Source organism: Marmota monax, unplaced genomic scaffold (genome assembly GCF_021218885.2).
Source record: "Marmota monax isolate L192 unplaced genomic scaffold, Marmota_monax_Labrador192_F-V1.1 WCK01_AAM20220418_F8-fsc00030, whole genome shotgun sequence".
NCBI lineage: Eukaryota > Metazoa > Chordata > Mammalia > Rodentia > Sciuridae > Marmota > Marmota monax.
In genome coordinates this window covers 10793981-10806063 of record NW_026691988.1, presented here as the reverse complement: position 1 = coordinate 10806063, position 12083 = coordinate 10793981, and the positions used below count along the sequence as shown (strand labels likewise).

Here is a 12083-nt window from a genome sequence, read left to right as displayed (position 1 = left end):
TGAGAAATTGATTTCCACTTTAGCTAAACAGACCCAGTACAAAGTCACACAAACAGAACCCTCCACCTCTCTCACTGGAGTAAGTTTGTAGAAACAACTGTACACATTCTACATGACATTTAATCCTAGGCTTGGCACCAAATCTTAAGCTTCCATAATTTCTACTTGACTTTTTTAAGGGTTTCATTTGCGTGTGTAAAATAAGGGGTGAGTCAGCCCAACAGGAGATCCTTACAGAAAAAGGATAAAAATTAAGAATCAGAACTGGAAACTACTTGAAATTATATAAATGTTCATGTCTTTTATTGAATAAAAAATAACTACTAGTAATGTAGAGGGAAATTTTCCAAATTTCTAATCTTTTTTGTCCCTGCAAAATAAAAAAAAGATGAAAGTATGGGGGAAGGAGTAGGATGTTCTGTGCCTAAAGAAGTCATTTATGTGTTCACTAATAAAAAGCAGCCAGACATTCAGAGTATCTAACGGCTCCCTGCTTGGACCAGCCACCATGGTAATACAGTGTCCTACCTGAGGATTGTCGTAAGAGAGATCAGGACAAGGGTCAGAATCAGTTTTCAGCGTGTTTGGATAGAGAGTCACTGTGCAACAGCGTTCCATCTATGCAAAATGCTGGCCACTGTACCCAAGTCTGGGCATGACCAAGGGCAGGTGGAGGACACTGATACAAGGAATATTCTCCCAGAAATAAGACAGCCCCTGGAAACCCCACTTGTAAAGTATACTTGAGATTCTTAGATAATATATATATATATATATATATATATATATATATATATATATATATATGTACAGATATCCATCAAAAAGTCAGAAAACAGTCACTAAAAACATCATCATCTCACTTATTGTCATCATCATCATGACTCCTCCTACCTGCACAATCTGCAAATAGCAGGACTTTATCCCTACACATAGATATGGAGTCCAGCCAAATACCTTTGTGGCCTAGAGCAACTACAGATCATGGACTCAGTCAACAGAAGTTGAGTGATTGGATGAAAGCCAGAAAATTCTCTACTTTTATTTCTCCCACTCTCTGGAATAAGAACACCATGCTGCATTGGCACATAATGATCTTTAGCACTGTGCTTCTTCCTTTTCCAAAGGCAGGCTGAACATCCTTATTTTGGAAACAAGACATTTTTTACATTCACGAGTTGGGTTGGGTTTTGTTTTGCTGGTGTTGTTCCTGGTGTAATGATTATTCACATACACCTGACTAACCACCTGTCAAATTAAAAGTCAAAGGCCTCCCATCAGGAATTTTGTGGATTTATTTTCTCTGCATGGCGGCCTCATCAGGAATGACCCGTGAGAACCAGCTGGATGACCACAGCTGACTCATGCTCCATGGTCTACTACATTTGAGTCCAGGTGGGTCCCAGGGAACTCTAATCCCCTTATGTGGTATTTGGATGAACTAAGTTGAAAGAATGGTGTCCTTCCCTCCTCTTATTTGGAGGAGGGAATATCACAATAACTTCCATCCTACTGATTCCAGTAAGATTTATGTAACTGTAGTCGCTCTTATTCTGAAGCACCTGGTCAGAAACTTGAACTACTATGGGTCACACATTTTCTTATGCAAGTTAGCTGGTAATGCCAAAAATATGCCTTTATAATAGATTTTTACCAGGAATAAAGAAATATAATCAAGTAAGAGGAACCACATTGAAACCTTCATGAAAACTCTGGTGAAAGCATTTGGTTTCACAGCCATTTCTCTAGGGTGAACCAATAAGTATTAAATGTATGCATGTTAAGTGGTAACGATTCTTCAAGTTAAGTGAAAACTCCAGTCATTTCAATATTTCACCAACCTACAAGCAGTTCAATTTTAAATTCATCTAATTTTTATTAATAATCATGATAGTGTATTAAATCATGCTCATCAGTACAAAATAGAGCCTTTTAGCTCATCAGTATTTTGTACATTTATAAATTTTATAAAGTATAAGTACCCATTTCATAGCTACTATGCTTACAACAAAATAAAATTTTATTTTGGAAAAAATTTATTTGATTATTGGTCCTTTTCCCTAACTCATAATTCTCTTTCAAAAAAGATCACCTTCTTTTAATAATAAAACATAAACATGAAGAATTTAAAAATATGTATATGAAAATGGATTACATCTACATTTATTAAATATAGTAAAAATGTAACATCTACCATCACTAAGAACTTGCTATAATGCCATATGCTTCACTAAGCACATTATGTGAGGTGTCTCTCAATCCTCCTAGCACTAATAGGTGTAAATACTGTTAGCATTAGACTCATTTCATAAACAAATAACATAAGGTGTAGAGAGGTCAAGTAGATATATAAGGCTACTCAGATGGTAAGTGACACAACTGGGGTTTCAGTCACAGTCCTTCTAATCCTAAAGTGTGAGCTCTGGCCTCATGAATGAATGACCTTTAACCTCAGAAGGGGTTGGTAACAGATCACTCAGAGAAGGTGATTAAAGATCCTCTCCCCAAGAGTATCCCTGTCCCCAACACACACACACACCCTTTTACCACACCGTTTTGAAGGGTTTCCTGACGTCCCTGAAAGACTCAGGGTTTCCTTGGGGTTCATAAACCCTAAATTATGGAACGCCAATGTAGATATTTCCTTAAGTATCAAAGTGTGGGGGTTTGATTGTTGACTCTCCGAGGAGCTGTGCTATGCAAATGAAAATGTTACAAGAATGTGGAGAAAGAGTGACCCAGATACTAGGACACCTGGATGCCTTGCCTATGGACAGAGCCAGTGAGTCAGAAAATAAGGGGCCCTGCCCTATGGTGTCACATTAAACCTCTTTCAATTACCATAAGAAACAAGGAAGGTATGGCTGTTGTATGGAAAGAACCTCAGAGGAAGAAGAACAGGAACCGAGATAGGACCAGACCTCTCTGGATGATGATGCTGGATCAGAAGATTATGGATCAGAAGATTGTACTGGTTCAGACACAACTCTCCAGATATGGTACCAGGACCATGTGTGACCCCTGTGATCTATCTTTGCTTGTCCACTCTGTTGTCTTCTTTCTGACCTACTTATTCTGACTCCAGATTGGATTTCTCATACCTCAGGGGCTCTTCTGTGTAAGCGCTATCTCCAAACTTTTACAAACTCAGATTCTACTAAAGAGCACTACTTTTTCAGAACTTCAGTTACCATGACTCCCCACATCTCTTACTTTACCTCAGAGCTTCTCTCTTGTGTTTTTTCAGCTACGGTTTCCTCCACAAACTAATGGAGTTAATTGCCTCATTCTCAGCATTTCCCAGTTCAAAAGCCTGATTATAGCTATAGCTATGTTTTCTGCATTAGGTCAAGCTGCAGGATTTTCACCAGCTTATCATTTGGCTATGTTTAGATGCCACCTTTAGTCCAGACAGAGGTAACTGGTGGCAGAGAGAGGTGTTTGTTTGTTTGTTTGTTTGTTTGTTCCTGTGGAACTGAACATGTCCCTATGCTAGACTGGCCTGAGGTACTTTCCTCATTAGCAGAAGTGGGTCAGGGAATTTCCTATAGACAGGTACAGTGATAAAATTACTGGCAGAGACCCTTGGGATAGGCTGGCTATGGGAGATTTCTGTACCACCTCACATACTTAAAACTGGTTCCATCTAGTGTCAGGTCCCCCACAATCAACTGGGTGTATTTAGGTGGGAACTAAGTGGCAGTAGGAATCCTCACTACTGATGAAAGGCCAAGAATTGAGGAAACACCTGAATCTGAGACAAGCCAGATGTGCCCAACAGTGGCCTGCCATTTAAGATGTCTGTGCCAAAGGATTTTTGTGTCAAGTTTCAGAATACACCATTTCACTGGTTGCTCACTGAGCCTTTTAAGGATGAAGCGGCTTAAAGGGCACTGTAACACAAGCACTATGACAGAATTACAGAGTAAAACGGAACTTCAAACATCATGTAATCCACCCATACATGTTGTGGAGAGGGAGAGAGAACCTGAGAGTAGCTAAGTGCTAAAAGGGAAGTACACATAGAGTCGTCAGCAGACCCCAATTTTCTGTCCATTTCTTTCTTCGTCAGCCACATTTGCTCTTTTTTCCCTTGCTGTCATTGAGTGCTGCCATTTTCTAGCAAAACAGAAAAAAGAGAAAATCCTGGAAAGCAATATCTCATGCTATCAATGTTTAATTCCAATGTGTGAGTATCTGCAGGGTCTCTCCAATCATAGCATATGATTTTTTGGAAATAATCCTAGATCATAGACATCCTGTGTCACTCAATTATGTGCATTAACCACCAGTCCTTCACCTGAACAGTGGACTCATCACGCATCCTTCATTTATCTAGCAAACATTAACTGAACATCTGCTTTCTTTTAGGCTCTGAATGATGTATAACAAGTCTCATCCCTCAAAGAGCTTTTATACTCTAGTAGGGGGTGTATGTGCTACACCCAAGGGATTATGGAGATAAAGAACGAAGAAACAGCCAGGCATGGTGGCACACACCTGTAATCCCAGCAGCTCAGAAGGCTGAGGCAGAAGGATCAAAAGTTCAAGGTCAGCCTCAGCAACTTAGGGAAGACCGAAGCAACTTAGTGAAACCCTGTCTCAAAATAAAAAAAAATAAAAAGGGCTGAGGATGTGATGTGGCTCAGTGGTCAAGCATCTTTGTTTTCAATCCCCAGTACTGAGGGGGGCGGGGAGAGAGGAAGGAGAAGGAGAAGGAAACTAGCAGTACACCTAAAATACAGAGGTCAATGGGAAGATAGAGTGGGACTGGCAAAAGATGAGGCTAGTTACCAAAGAACATCACAAACCCTTCCCTCTGTCTATACCGGCTCCCTGTTGTCTATGGAAAGAGGAAGAGGATGGCAAGCTCACTGCAGAGGCAGAGAGTATGTACATAAGGATATAGTGTGTGTGTGTGTGTGTGTGTGTGCATTCTAAGGACCATAAAGCTCATCTCAGCCTTGGCAAAATGGCAAAAGCACCTGAGAATAAAGAGCCCATGATTAGTAGAAACACCTTGTAAAAATATCTGCTCCTGAAAAACTAGGTCTCTGAAATGTAAACACCTCGCCAAATCTGCAAGTCTGGGAGATAAACTTCCTGAATTTATCCCCCTTGGTTTTGGACAATTGTTCCAATGTCTATATGGAGAGCTTAGTTCTGGAGCATGAAGACAAGTTAGGAGCCTCTTGCTGGGGTGGTGGGACCAGAGAGAAGGGGGCATATTCTAGAGATTGTTAAAGGTATAACTGAAAGGCCTTGAGGGTTGCTTCTGAGCTTTGGGGAGAGGGGATGTGAGAAGAAAGGAATGAGTAAAGAATTTAACCAAGTTCCTGGTTGGGGTGGAAAAAGCAGGAACCAGTAAGTTTGGTTTGGGAAATTAGAGAGAGTTGTAGTGAATCAACCAAGCATAAAGTCCTTGTAGAACCCTGGTCTGCACATCAAGAATTCAGCAAAGGCATCAGCTAGGAATACAAGCATCAGCCTCCATACAGGAATGGTTCTTAAAACAGAAGAGGGAGGGCTATCAGAATTATTTATGGAACTTCCTCCACCTTCACCCACCATCCCTAAGAAATTCTCCAGTGCCTTTCCTCCCCACCCCTAAGCCCCACACCCTTCCAGTTCTTAAGCTCATCAACCATCAGCAGAGTGAATCATTTGCTCCATTGTGGAGTGAAGGAGAGGGGAGCAGGAACATTCCCCTCAGGACACTGACATTTAAGGTTTGGGGTAAAAAAAAACAAGTAATGAAATAGAGCCTGAGGACCTACTGCTACAGCAAAATAACATAAATTCAGAGGATTAAAAACAACAGAGGGGCTAGAGCTGTAGCTCAGTGGTAGAGCATTAGCCTAGCACATGTGAGGCACCGGGTTTGAAACTTATAACCACATAAAAATAATTTAAAAATTTAGATATTAAAGGAAACAACAGAAATTCTTTTCTCACCATTTTAGAGGTAGAAAAGTCTAAGATGGAGGCAAATGCGGTGTCTCATGGTGAAGACCCACATCCTTATAGACAGCTGTCTTCTCACTCTGACCTCACATGGAGAAGGGGCAGGGAGACCAGGTGCACTCATAAAGGGCACTAATTCCATCACGAGGCCTCCAGCCCCAAGACCTAATCACTTCCCAAAGTCCCCACCTCCTAACACCATGACCCTGGAGACACAGGTTTCAGCATATGAATTTTGAGAGACAGAAATATTTAGATCATAGCATTAAGAACTATTGGCCCAAAGTGTTACAGAAACCCAGAAAGGATGTGAGGTGCTTTCTGAAATATAAAATATTATATATGAGCAGTGAGAATTATATCCACTTGAGGCTTTCCCTACTTTGCAAAATCCTCCCTGTCCCCTCCAGGTCACCCTCCTGATGTTCCAGAGATTCAAGTGGTACCCCAGGGCAGAGGCTGTGTGTACTTGGCCTGTGCTCAGCCCCAGAATAGCACCTGACTGGCAGGAGGCAGGAACAAGGGCTGGAGGAATGAGTGGCTGATTAGGATTGCATCACTGCATTCCTGGGTCTCTGCAGCACAGAAAATATCCAGATTGTTTTTTTAAACTGAACCTAATGTGTTTGTTTCTTTTTCTTGGCATATCTTTGTTTCTGTTTTATTTTATGCCTTCACAGTTTAGGAAAAACTAATCAGCTCCCTATAGATATCAAATAAAGATACATAAAGAAGTATTTCCTGTAGAGAGCTTTGTCTTTATCCTCCTACCTCCCTTTCCCCTAGGCACCTTGTATCTCACCAGAACCCATGTTTGTTGTCTGATTTCCAGCATGTTCCTATCCAAATCAATCTGAACTAATTTTGCAAGTCAAATGTTTTGAGAGCTCACCCTAAGTGCTTTCCGAAATTCTAAACATTTAACATCTGCTTGACTGGACTCTGTTCCTAGTCTTGTAAGTCTACTTATAGTCACCAATTTGGCTTGTTATAATTTATCTCTTCAAAATCTATATTATTTATTGCCCTTAATTATTGTATTATCACAGGTGTTCTGTGCTATTAATGCTCCCCTCAGTTTCTCTTAGAATCTCCTGTGAGATTTTCATATCAAATTTACCAGGAGGTCATTTCTCCTCACTCTTTTTCCAGCTTTTGTAAACTTATTCCTGAGTTTCCCCCTTGCTCTAGGGTACATTTTTAAGAATGATAAATTCAAGAAGTTTATCTCCAAGACTTGCAGATTTGGCAAGGCATTTACATTTCAGAGACCTAGTTTTTCAGGAGCAGATATTTTTACAAGGTGTTTCTACTAATCACGGGCTCTTTATTCTCAGGTGCTTGTGCCATTTTGCCAAGGCTGAGATGAGCTTTATGGTCCTTAGAGTGCATACACACACACACACACACACACACACACACAGCATTCCTTATGTACATACTCTCTGCCTCTGCAGTGAGCTGGCCAACCTCTTCCTCCTTCCATAGCCAACAGGGAGACAGGAAGAGAAAAGCCTCACCCGCAACCTTTGATCCCAACCATCAATTGCCTTCAGCCTCATTTCAGATATCACCCCTTTCAGTTTCAGGCCTGGCTGCAAGAGCAGACAGGGAAGAGGAGGCAGAAGGTGCTCAGCAAAAAAAATAGATAACATGAACAGGTGGGCCTCTGGGCCCACCCCTCAACCCACAAAAATAGAAACGATTTATTCCTCTTCTGTGGACAGGAAAGTTCAAAGCAGAAAAGGTATTGGAACAGGAAAAACATTAGACCACACCTGACTCAGATGATACAGACATGCCTGTTGGCGAGTCCAGCTCAGGATTTGTAACACCAGAGCCTCCACAGAGACAGAGAGAACAACGCCTCTTAGACATCTTGGGAGCAAGCAGTCTAGGCTATTCTTCCATGCTATGAATTACCTTGGCAACTCGGACTTCCAGTCAGGTGTCTCTCAGTACCATACTCATAGGAAAGAGAAGTTTATTTAATTGACTTGGGCCAGTGATTTCTGGACAAGTCAGCTAATAGGAGCAAAGCATTAGTACAGACAAGGACATCGGGAAAATTGCTGTCAATCCTGCAGACATCCTAATTTTCATGTATTGCATTCCAGAATAACAGCTCTTTCTTAGAGAAAATATTTGTTGTCCATACTTCTACATCTCTGAGGGTCTCAGTTCTCCCCACTATTTTTCTCTAGCAAACTTTTTTTTTCTTTTTAGTACTGGGTATTGAACCCAGGGAAGTTTTGCCACTGAACTACAACCTCCATACTTTTTTTATTCTTTTATTTTGAGACAGGATCTTGCTCAGTTGCTTCAAGCCTCACTAATTTTCTGAGGTTGACCTCAAACTTGCAATCTTCCTGCCTCAGTCTCCCAAGTCTCTGGGATTATAAGCATACATCACCCCACCCAGTCTAGCAAACATGTTAAATACCTTTTTTCTTGTTCAAAACTGGAAATAAAAACTGTTGAAAAGTTTGTCTTTTTTTTTCTTTCAATCTTTGGAAAAACAAAGGAATAGACCAACTTGGAAAAGCCATCAGTTAAAATATTGGTATACAAGTAAAATAAGTAACATCCCTTACCACCTCCATTTTGGTTATTTATGAAGTAGTAATAATAAGATCTATGCTGTAGGATTCTTGTGAAGACAGAATATTTTATACAAAGAATCTCAAACTCAGTAGAAATGAACTATAATTATGCATGTACTTATGTATGTGCATATGTTATCTTTTTAGAGATGTAGTGACTCAAGCTGGTGATAAAGCTCAGTGGTAGAGTGCTTGCCTAGTATGCCTGAGGCCCTGGGTTTGCTCCCCAGTACCAAAAAATAATTTTTTTAAAATAAAGATCTATTGCCTAACTAAGAAATAGACCAGAAAGATCTCACCTCATCTGATTAACCTCAGTGGTTAAACATATGGGTTTTCAACAAACCCACCATCCTTCATACTGTAGATCAGATCAGTATTTGTGGTAGCCAAAGGTCCTAAGCTTTTGCTTAGGTATCAGATGGGTTAGAACCTTTTTTCATCTATCTTTCTGGAAACATTGGCCCACTCAAGGTTCTCTTCTGCACCCTTGGCCCCCTCTCTTCTTCTATGGCTGGTACCCAAACATCCACAATGACTGAGCAAATTACTTTCTGCAGAATCTCATCTGAGGGCATTCTACAAACTCAAGGGAAGCTACCCACCTGGCAGAGGTGCTCTGACTGTGGAAAATTACTGATCCACACTGAACTACACAAAAACCATTCGTAAAAGTCCTAAGAAGAGCAAACACTTCCCCTGGCAAGTTTTCCAGAAGGGTCCTTGGCTGGCAGAAGCAACCACCCTCACTAGGCACCAACCAAAGGCCTGGTCCAGAGCAGTGACAAATCTGGAATTCTCTGACCTATGCCAATCCAGTGCCTACTGCACAAAGGGAGCCCTTCTTACAAACTCACACTGAATATGAACACACATAGCATTAGTTTTGGCTGTAAGGGAAAAGTCAATGTGGAAAATATAATCTGATGGATAGGGCTTGAAATAAAATACATAATATGGCACAAGCTTCTAGGGCCTGAACTCTTACTCTGCAAAAGCAAAAACACTCTTTAGAAGCTAAGACTAGGACACAATGTGATACTGCAGCAAAAAGTCAGAGTAGCCAAGGGTTTAAACATTAACAAACTCCCTCCAATTTACTATGAATCACTAGAATCTAAATAGAGAGGAAAAGGTGGATCCGGCAGCAGTTTACCTTGTCTCCCGTGTGCAAAAATACTCTTCTAGTGCCTGGAGGCCTAGGAGACTGTCTTACAAAGGACTCTCTTACAGAAATGAAAAAGACAAGTCCTAGCCCTTGAGGAGTCTGTACCTGGTGAGGGAGGCTGGCAGGTAACTAAAACACTTGGCTCTGCATGGGAGGTGCCAAATTCTGAGTCACTGTAAAGGGCAGGAAGATAACTCAACCTCAGGGGTGGAAGAGGGTCTGCTGAACAGAGGTCAACCTATCTGGGTCTTGGAAAGACAGCAGGATTTTGAGAGGAGAATTTTGAGAGAGCCGCAGGAACAGAGGCAGCTCAGAGGCAAGGACAGGGTGTGGCCAGGCACTGGGCTCAGCTGGGCTGTGGCATAAGCTGAGCCAAGTAGGGGTTGGGTGGGGAGGCCTTGACCTCCAGGAAGGATGGCCTTGACTCCCAGGGCCTTTCCAGCATTTCAGATCTGTTTTTGAAATGAAAGCAACTAGTCCATGTGCATCAAGAATGAATCAATTGGAATCAGGGACAGAGTTGAAACATGAATCTTTATGTCTATATTTCTTTTTCTGCTATTTGAAAAAATGCTCACACATGCAAATCAACAATTGGCCTTTCACTACATCCAGCAGTTACCTAACCCTGAGCATAGATTTACTCTCTTCATTAGCAATGTTCTGCTGAGGGGGTCCCGCCACCCCTGTACTGTTGGACCCTATCAGACCAGGCCGATTTTGTCTCAGAGATTTTATTGCCTGTGTGTTCACAGCACATTGAAAGCTAAATTTAACTGCAAAAGGGTCATTAGTATCATCGCAGGTGCACAAGTCCTCAAAATTAACTATAATTTTGTTTCTGTTTTGTTTCATTTGCTGGGTTTCCTCAGCATATTCTGGATGCAAATAGAATTTAAGAAATAATTCTAAGGGGATGCTAAGTGCTTAGCTTTTTTAAGATCCTAAGAACACAATTGCATGGCTTGTTGGTAAAGTCAAAACTTTGTTGATGACAATTGAGACAGGAAATATCCAGCAGAGATGAACTATGATTATTTATGAAAGGCTGTAGCAAGAAATTATTCACTTCTTTGGGCAATTTCCACTTTGCTTGTGATTTAAGTCCTCAGAGCATATTTCATCTAGTTATTCACACAAAGTTAATGGTGCTTACTATGTTTTTGATAGTACAGCATGTTGAATCTGACTCCCATCTTCTTTTTCCTAATTATTTGTAGGCTTTCCTCACCCCAGTTTTATCTCCTTAGCACAGTCATTCTTTATTTCAGCAGGGAGGCAATGTGTAGAGTGTTAGATGTAGTTCTGGAATGTTCTATAATGCTGGAGCCCCTGTTTCGAACCAGGTGCTGACAGATTAATTTGTGTTAGTCACCTGGAGAAGTCTTGTCTAGAGAGGTCAGAGCTATTCTTTCCCCTAATTTAGAGCAAAGAGGTGGGAGATCTTGGGACTGTGACCGTTTCAAAGTGGCCTCCAGTCCTCCATACTGTGGTTTTGTCTCCTCAGTGCTGAAATCATTGTGTTTTTCCAGGTATCAAATTAAGAGAGAAGTAGTTAACTTTGGGACAGGTTGGTTGTTGGAAGCTTGCCTGTGGTGGTGATGGTGAAGAAAGTTCTGGCACCAGCGTTTCAGGAGGAAGAACAGATTTATGAGAGACTAAGCCAGAAGACAATCAGTTATTTCTCCAGCACATTTTCTAATTACACGAGAAGACCCGATCTCCTAATCAATGGATTTTAAAGGGCAAACAATTTCACCACAAGACTGAAAGCGCCCAACCCACAGGGCAGACTCTGTCATTTTGAGTCACAGGATTCAGAAATGGTGAAGAGGTGAAGAGATTGCATTTCCCACCACAGCACACACTGGAGCCCACGTTTCCAGGATGCCCCGCAAACAGTGCTCAGGCTGTATGGAGTTCTAATGGAGAAATCAACCTGTCACATAAAAACCTCACTATCAAGAGGACTTTATTAATAAACTTGGGGTGGTGGGAGGATAGTAGAGAATAAAACTAACACTTTCTGAGTAGGTATATGCTATCCAGATTCCAGTTACTCTCTCCATTATCCTTTTAAATCCCTAAAGATACTTCTAGGAGGCATTTTCCTTCCATAGTACAGAAAAAGAAACTAAAATTCAGATAAATAAACTCAGTAAGTTAAAGTCACACAATTAAAACAATGTCAAGACTACATATTTGAAAGTCCATCTTCCCTCCAAGGAAACACTCTGCCCAATTTTAACCTATAGCAAGTAATTCAGTATTAGGTGAACATTCTAAAAAAGAGAACTGTAAAGACACAAAGATAGAAATCCCCAGTTTTTCACACTCTGGTAAGCATA

The 12083-nt window shown here is 41.0% G+C and overlaps 1 long non-coding RNA gene across 2 annotated transcripts in view; it reads right to left on the bottom strand.

The window, feature by feature from the left end:
- LOC124095511 (uncharacterized) overlaps positions 1 to 12083 on the bottom strand; it is a 146241-nt gene that overhangs the window by 94222 nt on the left and 39936 nt on the right. The gene's annotated exons all lie outside the window — the stretch shown is intronic.